This window comes from Micropterus dolomieu, linkage group LG16 (assembly GCF_021292245.1).
Source record: "Micropterus dolomieu isolate WLL.071019.BEF.003 ecotype Adirondacks linkage group LG16, ASM2129224v1, whole genome shotgun sequence".
Classification (NCBI taxonomy): Eukaryota; Metazoa; Chordata; class Actinopteri; order Centrarchiformes; family Centrarchidae; genus Micropterus; species Micropterus dolomieu.
In genome coordinates this window covers 5040608-5059252 of record NC_060165.1, presented here as the reverse complement: position 1 = coordinate 5059252, position 18645 = coordinate 5040608, and the positions used below count along the sequence as shown (strand labels likewise).

The 18645-nt window shown below is 40.2% G+C and overlaps 1 protein-coding gene across 1 annotated transcript in view; it reads right to left on the bottom strand.

Annotated features, from left to right (window-relative positions):
* nav3 (neuron navigator 3) overlaps positions 1 to 10016 on the bottom strand; it is a 375602-nt gene extending 365586 nt beyond the window's left edge. Inside the window, exon 1 of the mRNA XM_046072613.1 lies at positions 9807 to 10016. The gene's annotated coding sequence lies outside the window, so the exon portion shown is untranslated. The remainder of the gene's footprint in view (positions 1 to 9806) is intronic.
* Positions 10017 to 18645: the final 8629 nt, after the last annotated feature.

The window sequence follows — 18645 nt, the reverse complement described above, 5'->3', positions numbered from 1 at the left end:
ATGTGGGTAACAGCTCTACCCCCCACAGCCGCCCAGTGGAGTGTTTAGAAGTTGCTCATCTGATGGGAACAAAGGCTTTGCTGTCTGAAGAATTTAAAGTTGGGGTTATACCCTTTTCGCCACAGACTTTCAGACAAAGGGTAGGGTCATGTCAGGCCTTCCCTTCAACAAAGTGGCCCTGTACTCCAAAAAAAAGAACGTGATGTCTTGGTTTCAGTGTGTGTAATTAATATTAAGCAAAGTGATCACAAACTGATCTATGAAAACAACACAGTGTGATGACGATGCTGCTGTTTGTAGTCTGGTAGTGTAATTTGGTACTAAAAATGGCATTGGCACATCGCTATAATGGGACTACTCAATTTCAAAACAGTACTTCAGTGATCTGACCAGCAAGTCCACCCGAGGTGGAGACGGATGCTTAAATGTGGCCACTGTGGAGACTTTCAACTTAACTGAAGAGGCAAAGCACGACCAATCGGCCCAGTAAGCAGGATTTGAACAGTACTGATTTCAAGTAGGGCTGTACATAACAATTATTTTTCAAGTCGATTAATCTAACGACTAATTTTGTGTATTCTAAAGAGAAAAAAAGTTGCCTATTACTTGATTAACTTACCAATTTATCCAAAATACTGTAAATCAAAAACATGTCTAACCAATATTTTATTCAATCATCCTGATGAAGCACATTAGAATAATGACAATAGCAGTTTATCTTAAAATTAATCCAATTTCCTCTTCACTGATAGTAAATAGTGATAATAACAACAACAGACATGAATTAGGCTACTTTACTTAAAACTTTAAATGTTTGATATGGATTTATTTCAATATTGAGTAATGCAGTATGATAATCAAATGTATTTCTGCATCAGTGTGGGGCAAAGAAACAACTGAAACGATTCACAGACTGTTCAGACAGTCACAGACTGCAATGTTGTTTCAGCTGTTTTCTCGCTCATACGTGGCCGTTAAATAAACAGAAAATATGAAACGGCCAAACGTTAGATGACACACGGTGTAATGTTACATTACCATGACAGCAGTGGGGCAGAAATGACTTTGAACATGAAGGTGATGAAGAAATATTTCTTGTGCTGCAGTCAGTGCCCCGGGATACTGTTCATGCTGCTTCACGTATTTGTGGACAGCACTTGTGCTGCAGTGAAGCTATTTCCAATTCACAGAGCTCACGGAGCAGCACGTTATTGAGTGTCTGTCTAAAATACTCCCAAACTTTAGACGTTCGAAGGCGAAGTAGCTGGAGCTTGTCCGGGGGAATCCCACTAACACCAGATGCAGCCACGTTTCAACGCACGTAATGTGAGTTGACATATTTAAAAAACATACATTAAACTAGCTTAGATCCTGATGTCCGTACTTACAATACGTGCAACAAGACTAAGCGTCAATGAGAGCAGCGGGGAGGCGGACAAGAATTCAAACAACTATGTGCTGACAATATGGTCAATGACAGGATTAAAGAATAAAAAGATAAAGAATGAGGATAAAGGAGTGCAAGAATGCAAAGAAAATGGATAAACAGGCACTGTACATGAAGTAAAAGGGGTGACTTGTCTTCTCTTATTCTTTACCAATACAGCATGCTAGAGTAAAATATGAGATTGGGAGATACAACTCTTAGGGTTGTTTAGAAACAGTGACCACTAGAATGCATTAAATGGTTGACTGCCGTTCTGCTACAGGAAGACTAATTCCCAGTGAGACCTGCTTCCCATACCTTCCCTCTCCAAAGCCGCTGATACCACCATTATGCATGGAGAACACTAGTGTCCCTGTGCATAAATGCATACACATGAGGTAAATTGGCTCCCTTGGTGAGCAATTGTTCGGGGGAATGCAAGGTTAACATGATGCAATACTGTGGCAGTGGAAATCATATTATTTGTGCTAATTCCCCTAATGCGTCTGTAAATCATTAGCAAAGAGATTAAATTATGAGCCAGATTATGCACTGCCTTTACTTAATGAAGAGGAAAATGGAAAACTGCCTGTGCGTTAAAGAGATCGTTTTTACAGTTAACTGGTAATGAAAGCTGTGTTGGGTTACATACCAGAGATACTTAGCAGAATACAATGGGGGGGGACCAAATGAATCCATGTATCTGAAAGCCTGCCTTTAATGACAGGGCGGAATGAAACCGCTAGTTAATTAGCCTAGCGTTGGAACATGGAGTAAAGTCAGAAAAGACGAAATGTTGACAAAAAACTAATTGCACGACCTATCACAGACGTAATAAAGAGGCGCCTTTTCTAGTTGTCCCCTGGAGTCACAGAGAAACAACAATAAATAAGACAAGCTAACAAAAGCTACATCAAGACAATTAGCACTTTTATGAATAATTTAAGACAAAGCTTAAATACCTTCTGGAGGAGGGGATCGTATTGGCCTCTTTCCGAGCCATTCAGACTCTCCTACAGAACAAACTGCACCATTATACCTTCATTCCCTTATTGGTATTTGCAAAGTCACTGTGATTCACAAGCTTCTAGGGGCTGATTTTGACTGGTCTCAAGTAACACGTGTAGATACTCAATTAAACTCTATTTAGGCATGCCTTCAGATGTTTGTGTTTGTATTTGAACTGGTTACTGCCGACATTCATTCAGTACTATATTATTGGAAACTTGTAATTTATTCGCTAGTTTGTAGTAAAACAATTTCAAATCAATATTTCATGTCAAACGTTGATGGTCTTAGCTGTGTGATATGCACGATAAAGTACACTGAGGTTGCTGTAAGTTGCAAAATGAGCTTTTTCAAAGTAATCAATAAACCTGCTTATTTTGCTGCAGCTTATGAGATCCCTTTATCCAAACACAATGAGAGCTTACAGCACTAGCCATCGTCAATCCTACCTTAAATATTTCACCCGTCTATACAACTACAAGTCTTTCTTAAATGTTGCACCACAAACATAAAATGATGTTACCCAATGCGTGTATTTGGCTGTGCAGCTTCCCCTCAAAGCAACAGCGAGCATTAACTGCCAAGTCACATCAATTGCATTATTCTGACGTACACTACACATGGATCCATTTCAATTTAGGCTCCAAGGCCCTTTGACATCCTTTATCATCAACACAGAGAGCCACTTGTCTTGGGAGATTGTGGAGCATTACTACATTGGCTGTCACTCAGGACACAACAGCCAATCAATACTAGACAACCAGGCTGTGTGGAAGCTGTATGATGTGTTTCATGACAGCCAGGCTGGAAGACGGAAAATTGGATGGAGGCTCCTGGTCAAAAGAGGCCAGGTTGTTGTGTTTGGACCCAGAAATTGATTCAAAAAGGAAGTATGAAGTATTTGTTCAAAAGGTGGAGTCGACACCCTAGATGGCACTTTACTTTTACCAGGAAATTGTTTATGCTAGCATGCTAGCAGCTTGGCTTTGGGGATAGCAATGTTAGTGTGATAGTCCAACACTTTGGTTTATGACCAAAAACTATAGCCTATAATATAAAATAATTAGCTCTTAAATCATTATTCCTAATTACATTCCCATCAGTCTCTGCTGTACTATGTGTTTAGGTTTAATTAGCAAATGTTTGCATGTTAACACGAAAACTAAGACGGTGACCATGTTACAAACATTGACATTTAACAATAACTAACAAAGATCTCTGTTAAAATAAAACATTGCCCTATTAAATTGAAATTTATAAGAGCTGTTAGTACAGTGTGCAAATACAAGCTCTCATATTTGTGAAAAGGGGATTCACTGTAGCGAAATAAGCAGGGTGATTGATTGCTTTGAAAATGCTCATTTTGCAATTACAGCAACCTCAGTGTGCTTTATCCTGTTTATCACACAGCTAAGACATTCAACGTTTGACAGGAAATATGGATTGGAAGTTGTTTTATTACAAGCCAGCAATTAAAGTTTCCAATAATATTGTCTCAAGGGAATGTCAGCAGTATCCAATTCAAATACAAACACAAAAACATTTTAAGGCATGCCTAAATACAGTTTAATTAAATATCTACATGTGTTACTTGAAACCAGAGGTCTACATCAGTCCGTGGTGAGTCAAGACAGATGTTTTCCCAGGTATTATCACCCCTATAATAAAGCAGCAAAAGCTGGAGCCGCCCTACCAGATAGATATTCCAATGCAAAATATCTTTGGCTCCCATGGGAGACCCTGGTCAATCAGGCAAAAATATCTGTAGGTAAATAGGCAGCTGTTGTATATGGCACTACACCTCATCAATAGCTGCTTTAGTACTGCTTAGTATAATAAAACTGTAAGATGACAGAACAAATAACAGCTTGTGTAAACAATAACCACAAAAAACAGCACTTGGCAACAGCAGCAGCGCAAAAAAAATGGGAATTTAATGCTTGCATTTAAAAAAAGGCAAACCAAATACAGTGTGGCATTAAATTAAATCAGGATGCCGCTGCACAACGGGTAATGCCAGACGTGTATCTCAGCATTACACGAAACGGCACCTAATGTGTGTCAGTCTGCCTGTCACGCAAAATGATCAGCCCAGGGGTTGTTTGGTGCAAATTAAATTCCAACGATGGGTGAGTTCACACTTTAAAAAAGCTATCTAATTAAATTGCCATGCACGGTCATGTATCTTAAATTACATGCCAACACCATGCAAATGCATAAAAACTAACACCAGATGCAGACTTGAAGCACATGGCTGCTGGGGTGTTTGACAGAGACACCCCATGAACATGTTTATGTAGGATGAGATTAAGGCACAAATCCACAAGTAATTTAATTTTTCTGGCTTTGCCTTTGATTTGAATTAGTTTATCATTTTTTGTGTATTGTAACTCCAAACCCTACCTGCCCAGATGATACAACACAAAATCTAATTTTCAGGCAATTTCTGCATCCAATGTCATGGTTCTTTTCAACACAAAGCAAGAGATCAAATTCCCCTCAATGCTGAGAAGAAAGGGGAAGGAAGGGGAAGAAAAAGAGTAGGTCAATAGTTTAACCAATGACATTCAGAAGCTGTGAACTTGTTGATGTGCTGGATTAGGGTTTATATTCAATTGAATTATGAGAGGCCACCCTGTGCACACAGCTTTGGTTTCAGGGGAGGCAGGTCAGTGACAAGGTGAAGGTGAGGAGGGGCAAAGAAGGAGGGGAACCATTATGTTCAGGTTGAAGGGGGAGTATGAGTGTTCACGTCAGCACTCCGAGCTAAAATCTCGACTGTATTTTGTTTTTTTATTTGCTGAACCATAATGGAGATTTGACATTTTGTACCCATTTCACTAAGAATAACTCTTGCTGTAAAACATGTCCCACTCTGTGTCACCCTTTAAATTCACACTTTAAGCTGTAGTGATGGCGCAGTGGGTAAGACGCATTCCTTTGGTGTGAGAGTCCCAGGTTCAACTCCCCACTGTGACACACCCCTGAGCAAGACACCCCTCCCTCTGACATGTATAGCAAGTGTATATATATAGTAAGTTATAGTAAGTTGTAAGTCACTTTGGATAAAAGAATCAGCTAAATGAATAAATGTGAATGTAAACTGTATCTCAGTTCTCTTAAAAGAAGAATGTGATTCACACTAACTCACTTGGGCACCAAGCTACAGTAAAGGGAAAAGGCACTCCACAGTGCCTTCAACATACCTAGATGGTTCCATGGTTAGAGATCCCCTATCTTATGACTAGACAGGGACCCCCGAGACTGACGGAGGCCAATTTGACGACAGGGAATACAGTACCAAGGTGATTTACAGCTCTCTGGCTCCGGCTCTGGCAAGTACTCAGGGGACGACAAAGACACGGCGGGTTCAGATTGGGACAGCAGAGGCATCAAGAGGGAGAGGAGCTCGCAAAAGGTCGGGCATCTGAGAGGCAGCGACAGCGTGTAGAGACAGAATATTCCCACATCTAACTCGGTGAATTAAGGGTTTATTTCAACCAAACTAGAGTTGGTGACTGTTGGAACAGGGGAAAGACGGTTTTGGTGAGTGAAGTGTCTTTTGAGATGAGTTTACAAGGTAATTAAGTTCGGTGAAAGAGAGAAACTTGAATTCAGAAGGTTGTATTTTTCTGTTTGATAAGGAAAATAGCTCTAGAACAGTCACATATTTTAAATGTTTTAACCTAAAATATTTGACATATTGTACCTTAATTTTCAGATTGTTTTATCTAAAGGACGTTTAGAGGACCGAATTAAATGAACAGTGGTTCTCTATCTGATTGGCAATCACATCTGCATAATTGCTGTTATGGTTTCTTTCCGATTACATCAGTCACCCCTGGTTTGATTAAGTTGACCTACTGTACCCTCACAAAAAAAAAGAGGAATTTTTTCGAGTATTGTTTGGTTTGTCAGCGGTGACTGCAAAAGTAATTCTGTGCACACTTCCCATCTGCTCTGAGATTTTAACATCCGGCGCTTTTCCTGTGGGGTGTAGGATGCTACAGCTCACCTGTGAACCAGCTGTGTCAGGGCCAATAGATGGGTCAGAGAGAATGGAATGGAGTCACTGGGTGTGAGTTAATAAGGTCCAGTCTGAGGCAGAGGTGTGAAGCGTGGTGCGGTGCATGCTCAGTGCCAAGGCTCACTTGTAAAACCAGCCAGCCTCCCAGGGCATCATTACAAGCGCCTACACACCTGCGTCGCAGGGAACACCAGCTATCGTGAGGTTTCTGTGTGCATGTGTGTAACATTGTCAGGGTACAGAGGTTATTTTACATTGGGTGATTTTACAATATGAATTTCATGATTTCTCCTCCAATTTTGATCAAATTATTTCAAGTCTAAATGACTTTAAATAAGCAATTCTAAGGGGTATCAATTTATGTCATTGCTGCACCTCAGACAATACCTCTTGTAGTTTACAGTTTGTTTTGCTAGAAAGAATTTCAAAGCGAACGCAGATCCCCCCAGGGGCTGCAACTGAATGAATTAAGTGACAACACAAAGACGCAGCAGCTCTGAGATGAGCCACTCTTGAGACTCAACAGGTGAAACATGAATCAGCCGCTTTAAGACCAACAGCTACATCACATATAATTCGAAGACCTTCATTCTGTAAAGCTAATGCTACACCATGCAGGAGGCAGATCACCTCTCTGTTGCTGCACCTGTTCTTCCATTTGTATTACCTCTGAAATAACACAATCCTTTCTGAAGCTCTGCTGAGGTGAGAGGTCCGTGACATGCTTTCAGCTATATCACAGTACTTCAGTGCTAGTGTATTGAGCTGTGGAAAACATTTTTAGCTTTTTTTCCCCAGCACCATCCCACAAACATTAGTGCTTTACTTATTTCAGTGCTTTACTTAAAGTATTAGTTTGCAAAAAAGCAAATAAGCGTGTTTCCCAAAATGTCAGAGTTAGACCACTCCTGTAGACCAATCAAAATTGTAAAATGGTTTTCCAAATGACAAACTTAAATATCATCAAGAATACCAACAAAACAATGTTTTTGTCATTGATGGGCGAGATACTGCCATAGTGGTGACATAGTGCAAAGCACATAAATACATATAAAAATGGATTTTGGGAACGAGAGATTTTGTTATTCTATGTTTCTCTAAAAATACACTGAGCAGAAAACACATCATTGATACTTCTCTTGTCATCATTTGCCTATTTGGCACTACGTTACTGATTACATTTTTAAACAAGTAATTAGTAATTGTATCAGATTACATTTTTAAAGTAACCCTCCCAACCCTGCAAATAACCATTTGTTGTCATGACATTTCTTTCGACTTTCAGCAGCTGAAACAAGAGGTACATGCTGACCATTTCTTTTGTGGATTTAGCTACTATTAAGCGGTAAACATTGCTGCATCTATTTAATCCAGAGCCGAGGAATCTGCATTAATACACTTTCAGATGTAAAATTTTTTCACATTAAGTCACAGAATACTTTCAACACACAGCACATCGTCACTCACACATCTGCCATGTGGCTCACACATGTAACACTAACTCATTTACTGTCACCTCTGTATAATATTCACAGCACCTTATAGATTTAGCCTTTTAAGCAGCCTGTCAGGTGCATGTTGTGGTGTTAACTGCTCTACCAGCAGAAGTGAGGCCATTTCACACTTCACTAAATCTGAAGACAAACCCAGCAACACGCACACTGAATGCTAAAAACCCTTTTCAATATTCATGGAGAGTTGGTTTTTCCTATGCCAGCGTAGTCAGACTCCCCGCTGAGTTTAGTGGGGTGTGGCTGGGATTCACAGCACTGGTGACTGAGGAGGGGGGTCGCGTGCAGTGTTCCCGATGACGGCATGCCACTATTTTTAAACATGCCGTCATGCGGAGCAAGTCTCAGGAGGATTGGAGCGGGTGAATCGAGCAGTGTGTGGTATACTCTTCGCCTTCTCATGTTGTGGATGAAGGTGCCAGTACTCCCAGTAAAGAATGAGATCACTTTGACTGGAGGGAGGCTGTCAAAGATCCTCACTGTCTGTCTTATCTTCACGTCTTTGGTGGCCTGCCTGAACGGCGACTGCTGGCTGATGAAGCAAATTCATTTGGGGTTTTGTGTTTCTGATCTGTTATCTGATGCACAGTGGTTTATATGACAGAAGAGAATAATATACTTAATTAATGAAAATACAAATAATCAGCAAAAAACATGACATGCTAAGTTAGTTGAGTCTGAAGTGAGAATTAAACTACATTTATTTGCTCCTTTTTAAATGATGAACTACTGGATGTCAACATCAGTCTACTAGAGACTGTCATCGCAGCAACAGCATCAGTCGTATTAGCAAGTGCCCAAAAACAATATATTTTATGTTAAAGGAGACCTATTATGCTTTTCCACATTTTATGACTTATCTACAATGTTACAATGTTGGATGTTCATGTTAAACATGGCCAAAGCTTCAAATAATGAGGTTAAAGTATTTAAAAGAAATCCCTGTGAGACAAAACCTCAGATTTCCTCCTGTTCTGAACGTTCTGTTTTGAGCTGCTTTATCTACCAACGGCTCCGTTCTACTTAATACGGAGCCAGTGTTCCATATATGGTCATTTGCTCCCGCAACAACGGCACAGCAACACTCAGTCTGCCTGTACCGCCCAGCGACAACAACAGCCTGGTAACTTCAGGTCTTGGCCAATCAGAAGACAGTGGGCTTTGGGAGGGGGAGCCTTAAAGAGACAGGAGCATCTACAGCTTGTTTCAGACAGAGGCTGAAATGAAGGCCTACATGAAGAGTCATTATAAGACAGAGAATTATTTTTTTGAACTTTGAATCATGCAAAGCTGCAATACAGGACTCACAGAACTACAATATAGGACTGGAAAAGCAGTACAATAGGTCGCCTTTAAAATGACAATGCCCACTGTGAAGGTATTATGGACTGACAAAGTCAGCAGAGGGAGGAGGTCAGGGTGGACAGATGGGTCAACAAAACAAGGAGACTGTTTCCTGTTACTGACAGTCAACATTGGTTCTTTTAAAGTATGACCACAGGGCAACCAGGTTCTTTTAAAGTATGACCACAGGGCAACCAGGTTCTTTTAAAGTATGACCACAGGGCTTGGCGTCTTGTGGATTTGGTGGGAAGATTTTGCATAAATTCAGTTGTTACTAACGGTTGCTTTAAGACATGATGACTGACACATTGTACCACCTGGTTTGTTTAAAGCATACCAAACCCATGATTCTTAAACTGCATCGTGGACAGTGACAATTTTCAGGCATCTCTTTCCTCTCTTGTTGCACAACAGATCTCACAAAGCCAATAATCTGTCCTAGACATGCTTGCTGTGAACATGTAATTAATGTGATCTTGCACAAACTAACCTGCCATTTAAATTAGGAAAAATCATTTTCCTAATTTGTTAGTCAAGCCCTGATGACAACACTAATATCATGCCAGGAAACTGAAGACCACAGTGGATGCGGGATCCAAGAATTTATGGATCATCCCCCGCCTTCACTCGCCAAATAAAGATCAAACCTGCCAGCACAATTAAACACTAACAATATCTACATTTAGCTTTTAGATGAGAACACAGAATCATCAGGTCTTCTGTCTGTCTGAATCACAGATCCATCAGCAAAAACTCACTGACTGGAAATACAGTAATCAATATTGCAGTTCTCATTCCAAAATTACATTCACCGTTCCAAAGACTATGACTATTCAAAGAGAAAATGATGGTGACAGAAAATTTCAAAGGATACTCTCATTTGTGTTTTTCTTTAAATATTGAGCTAAAAGAAAATCTTTTTCCAAAATGGATACATTGCATTTTGGCAACAAAGCCTTCATTTGTCAATACTTTTCTGGAAATCCATGTGCAACAGAGCTTGGAATTGAGAACAGCGCCAATGGGAGCGGGCAGCCAGCACTGACCAGAAATGCAAATTAGCGGTCTGAAAGCTCAGGCCAGGAGCCTTGTCAGCTGCACTCCTGCAAACCGTAATAACTCTCTACAATCACACCATAATGATATGCTTGGTGTCCTGTTAACTCTGCATGTAATAATGGTCTCGCTTTTCTGTGTCTGTTAACAGAAAGGATGGTAGTAACAGCAGCACAGAAGAGCACTGGTGTGTGGTGGGGGGCCTACGGCTGCAACAGGGGTCATGCACTGGATCATTATCCTCTCCATTAAAATCCCAATTACACACCTTCACTCACATAAAGAGCAGGCAGATATGTCCGGTGACCTTTTTTTGAGGCATTACACTAACCGCTGTCTGGCCTCTTCTCTGTAATTCAGAACCACAACCTTGAACCCCAACACTTTAACTCTCACACTGCTGACCACTTTCCACCCCTCATCCATCTCTCACTGTCCCCCAACACTCAATACCTCCATGATCCTAACAGTAGATGAAGTCTAAATTACTGTCCTAACATCACATAAGGGAAATAGGGGAAGGAACACAAGCAGGCAGTAGGAGTGGTCAAACGATTAAAGGGGAACTTATAAAATATATCTGAGTGCTTACCAGACCTCGGTAGTCCGCTCCTCATCTCTGCTTGAGGCTAGTGGCTGGAGGCTACATTACTGGAGGCACTACTGGCATAACACACCTCTCTAACTGATCTGTCGGTGGTTGAGTTGCATTATGGGTTTTAACAAGGAAGAAAAATGCATTGAATAAAAAAGTTTGGTTTTGTTTGTTTATGTTTTTTACTGTCCATCAAGAGTCCAACAATATCATGGAAATGTGATACTAAATCAGTGCTCTTCGTTTTATTTATTTGAAAGACAAAACAAATGTCAGCCATATCACCCTTTCCTTGCATTGCAAACTTTAAACATTAAATTTTGGATTAGCTTGTACTTACGATTAAGGTTTGTTTCCAACCTGTCAACCTGGCTTCTAGGCATTTTGAGGGTCCAGCAGTCTCCATCTTCAAATGTGTACAGTAATCATAGGGCTGGACAATATGGCCAAAAATGTTATCACGATAAAAAGTTTCATATCTTTCGATATCGATAATTATCACCATAAGTATCAAATTGTTATTTCTTTTGAGTTTAATCGCTGAATTTTGCTCTTGAGTGAAAGTTGAAGTGGTTTAATTGTGGTTTAAACTCTTCTTTATAGTCAACACTTGAGGCCAAACAGTGGATCACTTCACAAATCTGATGCAGAACATTCAAAACAATTATCTTTGTTAACAAATATGCATGAGTAAAATTAAATAAAAGTTTTTTTCAGTCCTTTTTCCGCAACAAAATAAACATTTTAATGAAAAAAATTAAGGCCTAATTTGTGTATGATTCAAATGAATAAAATCAAACATTTATTGAACATTTGTTATATTGTTATTGAAAAAAATTATATTGTGATAATAATTGTTATTGTTTAATTGTCCAGCAATAAGTTATCATGGTCTGGCTTTAACTTGAGGAGCAGCTACAATGTATGATAAAATTAACTATAACTGAATGAAATATTACCATATCACTTTCAACACAGCACAAGTCTGAAATGAATGCTGTCACATTAACATAAAGGCTGCAACAGCAGCAGCACAAGGTGAAACATGCACAGAGACAGGGGGATGAAATGTCTCTCTCATACCACCTTCGAACATCACAGTAAAAAATTATCTCAATCTTCGTAAAATCACAAGGAAAATAATCAGCTCAAATCAGTCTACTATTTTCTCCTGACAGTTAAAAACCCTTGTAAAAACACAGCAACCATCTGACTAAGAGCCTTACCCTATTTTTAAATGTTCTTTCTGGAAATGGGAGTCAAGTATAATGTGCTGAGTGATTATTATTCCACATTCCAGCCCTGTTGCACTGCAATGTTAGCACATCAGCTAATTTCAGTAATTAATTCGGTGAAAAAAAATGTTGTCCTAACCAAATCAAATTTGTGAAAACTATAAAAAAACTGGTTGTTGAAAAAATCCTTTAAAGAGAAAACATTGCAGAGGACAAATGAAATGCTCCAACTATTCGTGAGGAAAACACATTCCGACTTTAGTGACACTAGTCTACAGTTTAGACAAGCTGCTTTGTGACAAACATTACAGGAAAATCTGGCCTGGGGAAGTGAATAATAAACTACTTGCTGCCTAAATTACTGTTGTCAAGGTGCCCCGTGCAAAGCACTTAACCCCCAATTGCACTAGTGAGCTGCGGTGTGGCCAAACAGTAAAAAACTGAGCAGGTCCCAAGTGTAAATGGGTGCAAATGTGAATACAAAGCAGGATGCTCCAGAGAAAGAGCATGTGCGCTCAGTCAACGTTCTCTGAATAAATAAAGATTAATGAAAACAATCTTTCCATTCCACTGCCCCCTACCAGCATCCCTGCCTACCTCCACTCATCTTGCCTTCTGACACCCCCACCCCCCCACCCCCCATCCATCAAAAAGCTGCTTTACATGTATGAGGCGCACGCATTGGAGCTGTGATGAAAGAGGCAGAAATATATAGCAGAAGGACATGAGCCTTGAGCACACCTATGGTACCACCAGATCAGTCCCATAATTCAACACCCCACCCCATTTCCCAGCAGCCCCCACGGTGCTCTGCAACATGGTGCTTCAGCCATAATGCGGTGACAACAGGGGGAGATGGTTTATTTCATGTGCCATTTCCGACGGCACAGCAGTAATGAGGAGCAACATTAACATTTTGCTGACACGTGTTTCTTCCCCCTCCCTTGTTGGGCATTAGTTTCCAGTTTGCAGCGTGGTGCTGTTACTGGGCTGTATTTCATCGTACTATAAGTCAAGCGCATCACACCCAATGCACTTGATTTCCTAACGGCATTATAATGTCCTGCAATAATAATATCCTGATACTTGTAATTTGTGACAAAATTCCCATTTAGTGCTGCAACTAATAGCTATTGGCGCTATCGCTTAAATTTTTTTTCAGTTAAACAATTCTTCTTCTTCTTCTTATCGTGTCCACACACAGACTATATTTGTGTGTAGTAGTGGTCGAATCAGTTGGAATCCAGGGCGGTGGATGCGGGCACTTAATTTATATCAAAAAGTAAAATAAATAAATAAATACACTGCCCATTACAATTTTCAAGGGTCAAGGTGATGTCTTCAATATGCTTGCTTTGTCTGACAAACAATCCCAAACCCAAAGATATAGAATTTACAATGATATCCAATGGACAAAATCCTTAAATTTGAGAAGCCAGAACCATCAGAAATCAGTCGCTTATTACTTTTCAATTAAAGGGTCAATTTGCTGATTTTACACTTTAAGATTTTTCCGTTTTCTTGTCATGGGGAGTCCTACACAACATTTGAGTTGTAAAATATCTTCTGTTGCTCTGGAGGAGTCTGAGAAAGCCCTTGTGATGTCATAAGGGTTAGGCAACCCCTAGAGTTAAATTTTTTGTAAACAAAATTCTGTGTACATTCAGTGTTTCTCACACAATCACATTGCATTCATGGGTGAGGAAAGAATATCCTGATACGTAAACTCCACAGGTTAGCTTTAACTATACCTATGATCGCAAAGCTTGAGCTCAATTCAAAGCGTGGGTTAAAAACAGAGGGCGTGGCATCAAAGACATAAGAATTTACTTGGTACAGAGGGAGGCGCTAATGAAAGAGGGGATTTGCCACTGCTCCTTTTCAAAGCAATATTGAGAGCAATAGCAGAAAAAGATTCAGTTGAAAACCAGCTCCAAAAAACAAATGTACGAGCTGTCACGGAAATGATCATGCAATCAGAACAGGAAGGAAAGGTACAATACAAGAGCAGGTATCTGATAGATCCCTGAAGCATGGCAATATGAGCTCCATGCTCTACAAGGCCATACTAGTCTTATTATTATTATTATCAGGCTCATGAAAAGTGGCACTCTTGATACTAAGCAAGGCTGCCTCTGAATGGACGGTCTCTGAGAACGATGGGGGGCTTCGGTATGAGAAAGCCCATCCATGCCATACCTCCCATAAAAAATAGATGAAACCAGACAATCTTTGAAAGAGTAATTGGTTCCCTGGTGACTGCCTTGCCCTGCTTCAAATTCCACCAAAAATAAAGTCAAGCGTACACCACAGAAGGCTTGCAGGACAAAGAAAGAAAGGATAGTAGACATGTGCATGCTTAGGCATTTGCAAAATGGAACTCTGCATCAGCTACAGCGAGGAGACAGCCTCTTTTAGGTAGTAGTTGGTGGTAAAGCTTTCTCGTTTTTCCATGCTTTCACACATTTGAGCCGATTACCTTGTCTTTGTCTGGGATTTCAACAATCCATCAGCTCAGGAGCTGCTAATGGCTTGACAGTGTCACAGCCTCCTGACTGGTCAGAGAGCTGGTGTGTGTGTGTGTGTGTGTGTGTGTGTGTGTGTGTGTTGGCTGCCCACGTGTGAGCTTAACCGATGTCATTGTGAATTCCATTTGAGCCACTTTCTACACAAAAAAAGGTTGAAGAAATCAATCAGTTGCTCCACCTCTCATTGTGGTTTAATTACTTGGACAGACATCAGTGCAAATCAGCATCGCGCTCACCGAAATGCACACGACTGCGTTCTGACAAATGGCATCAAGCGTAATTGCCTCCAAATGAGCAAATTAATGGACGTGAGCATCAATATCAGCGCTGGAGCAAAGTCACGGCTCACAGGCAAAACATAAAATAAGTATTTGCTGTGATTTTTCTATTAACGGGTGTTTGTGAGGGTGAGAAAATGTCTCTAAACAAATATCTGTTCATTAAAAGGTTTCAAGGTGAGTTGAGCAGTTATCTTTCATTAGATTTATTAACATTATCGTTAGGATGCTTTTTTAACCATTCCTCCTTCCTCTAAACCAATGCTGTTAAGCTGCACTGTAAAATCATCACAGTAGAACATAAGAATGGATCAAGTAAATTAAATTTTAGGGATATCAATATGTCCAGTTAGGAAGCATAAGCGATTGTGAATCATTGTCACTTATTTTGGTGCAAATAAAAATGAAACAGGTGCACTGGAGACGCAACAGCAAGACAACCCCCAAAAAGGAAATGGTTCTGCAGGTGGCGGCCACAGACAATTGCTCTCTCCCTATCCTTCCTGGCTGATTGTTCTGTAGTTTTACTAGTGCTTTTGTCATTACTGGTAGCATGAGACTGTACCTGCAGCCCATTCAGGTTGCACAGTTCAGTTTCTCCAGGATGTCACATCCATACGTGCTGTTGCAAATAGGTGTTCTGTGTCGCCCAGCACAGTTTCAAGAGCATGGAGAAGGGCTGGACAGGGCCGTGCAACCCAGCAGCAGCAGTATCTGCTCCTCTGTGTGAGGAGAAACAGGAGGAGCACTGCCTGCAACATCATCCAGGTGAGTCAGTGATGGTCTTGGGGGGGTCCATATGCTTAGAGGGTCGCACAGACCTCCACGTGCTAGCCAACAGTACCCTGACTGCTGGTATGTACCGGGATGAAATCCTCAGAGCCATTGTCGGACCTTACGCTTGCCCTGGGACATTATGTCACACATTATTGTCATTATCATTTTTACATTTATTTATTTAGCTTTTATCCATAGCGACTTACAATTGCTTTATATGTCAGAGGTCACACGCCTCTGGAGCAACTAGGGGTTAAGTGTCTTGCTCAGGGACACATTGGTGTATGTACACTTGACACAACGCACATTTTTATTCAAAACTTTTATTTTACCACATTGCAAAATGTGTCTAACAAAGTTAAAAGAAAATAAATAGTCCTCCTTTAAGTAATTAGACCAAGTTCTTAATTAAATTTTCTTTGCAACACATGCTGCTCCCCAGAAATAAACACATATTTAAAACAAATGTATTCCAAACCACATCAGCCAGGCATATAATTTGTCTGTTACTTCACAGCACTTCCTGTAAACGTTTATAACCTTCTGTCTTGTTTTCCTTATACTTCTCCATCTTCAATTAACTATTTCACCTATTTCAAACAGGCAAACATCAGTTAACCTGCACCACATCCATCCAGTACCCTTCAGTTCTCTTTAACTCTCACAAATCAGAAAACACAGACAGGTCTAGCCTACGCGCCTATTGGATACTAATGAGAGAGATTGCACTTCTTTTACTGGACGATGGTAGAGAAGGCGGGTTCATATGAAGTGAGAGCAATCTGCAAACTGTGATGCAAACGCTCGTTTGTCAAGGAGGCACGAGCATTTGTTTTTATGGCGTTGATGTGATTTAAACTGGATTCGCAGCAGCATGGAGAGGAGGGCTTTCATCGTCAATAATGCATGTTTGTGATTGGCTCTTACTGACAGCACAGGAGCGCTCTTGCTGGTTTGCAGGATTTATTGTGGCAAAAATATCTGTTATTCATATTTTGCTTTCTTCAGGTGTTAAATTTGATTTATTTGTAAACCGAAGCAATCGCGGGGTGGTCAGACTTGATTGGTGGGCCGGAGTTGGTCTGACCTATACCTCCTGTGCATGTGTCCTAGAGCAAGTTTTCCTACCTGCACATTGTTTTGGTTTTATTTGCTCAGGTTTAAAGATATTGAATGCTGCCACCACCATAGTACAAGTGAGGTCAATGTATTTGTGTTCGTTGCACTAACAGCATCAAACAGTGATATAAAAGGCAACATCTCTTTCCAGAGGTCAAGGGACTCACTGTAAACAGTTCACTTTGGAACTATTTCTACTATTAAAACAGTCCCTGCAGTAATTTCAGACACATATCCCAAAACCTGGGATAAAACTAAAGCTACAATATCTACAATGCACCTGATTTTGGTTTAGTTAGTAGCAGTATTTGAATGATAATAAATTTTGCAGTTGTGGTTAGGTTTTTTTTGTCTCATTCTTGCATGTCTTCTAAGGAGTCACCGTCTACAACGTGTACAGTTATCATGGTCTGGGTTTAGCTTCAGAGGAGCAGCTACAATGTCTGACATTAACGCAGACCCTGACCGGAGGGCTGGGCAGAACAACTTGCACTTGAAATCAAAATCCAGTTTTGCAGACATAAATACTGGCCATCATGTAGAGGTCAGTGGTGTTGTATGCCGGGCATCTCAGACTTGCCGGGAAGGAAGTGGGATGGAGGGAGACAGCAAAGCATGTTCAGCATGAGAGTCTGCAGTGTAAGCTAAAGCCCGAGGACAGCTGTGCTATGTAGTGGCTGCAGCTGACAAACATGTCAGGTCATTAGGGCAGTTTCATGCTTAATCAGGAGTGATACCAGAAATACACCAGCAGTAATGCGTCACGCCTTGTAGGTCATGTGGATGCTGAAACATCTTGAAAGCACATTTTCCTCTTTCAGTCAGTCCAAATCCACTTTATCTTCGTACTGAAAATCCCATTTCTTTGTCTAGCTTTTTTTTTTTGTTAATATAATTATCAAAAAGAGACAGAAATATCATCAGCATTCTGGTGTTTGGTTTTAGATGATTGAGTAAGTTAAGTAAGTGTTACATCCTTGACGGTGCTTTCAGTCATAAAGAGAGACTCCAGACTGCAGCTGAGATAGCATATGTATTCCCACAATACCAGTTTGTGCATATTTGATACGTAGTTAGGAACCTATTGCAAGCACTGGTTTCTCATTTAAGCCTGTTGTCTCCAGTTTGCATCATACCTACATCATACCTGAATTTATATCTATTCTACGTTCTATAGACAATTTAACAATCTCCACCAGGCTGAAGAGAGAACGGTGTGTGTTTGCAGATCCTCTGAAGCCATAAGAAATTTACCAGCCAGTCTGTTGTGTTTTTAAATGGATCAGTTTGTTGTTCAACTGGACTGGACATTGGGACTTTGACCTCTGTGCTATAAACCACAAAAAAGCTAATTGTTCTCTTCTGTGCTGTGAGTGCATTTTCTATTCCATTATGGGCATTATTATTATTATTATTATATTTAATTATGAAAAGGATAGCACCTGCTGTTATTAATTAAGCTCTCCATAAGCTCAGCACAATCGGCTGCCGTCACTACTTCACACTAGTAGAAACACTACAGCAACAAGAATAAGGTTAAAATGAAAGGCAAGATGTTTTTGATTGGTGTTACTGCAACATCTGAGTTGGATTTCTAAAGAATTTTAATTTAATTTTATCATCCAGACCAGCTCTTAAAGTAAAAGGGCTTTGCATTTACGCATGATTTCCCCAAATGATAAAATATGATTCTATCAATGATATTTAATGATCTTCTCAAAAAAGAGGATCCTCTAGATCG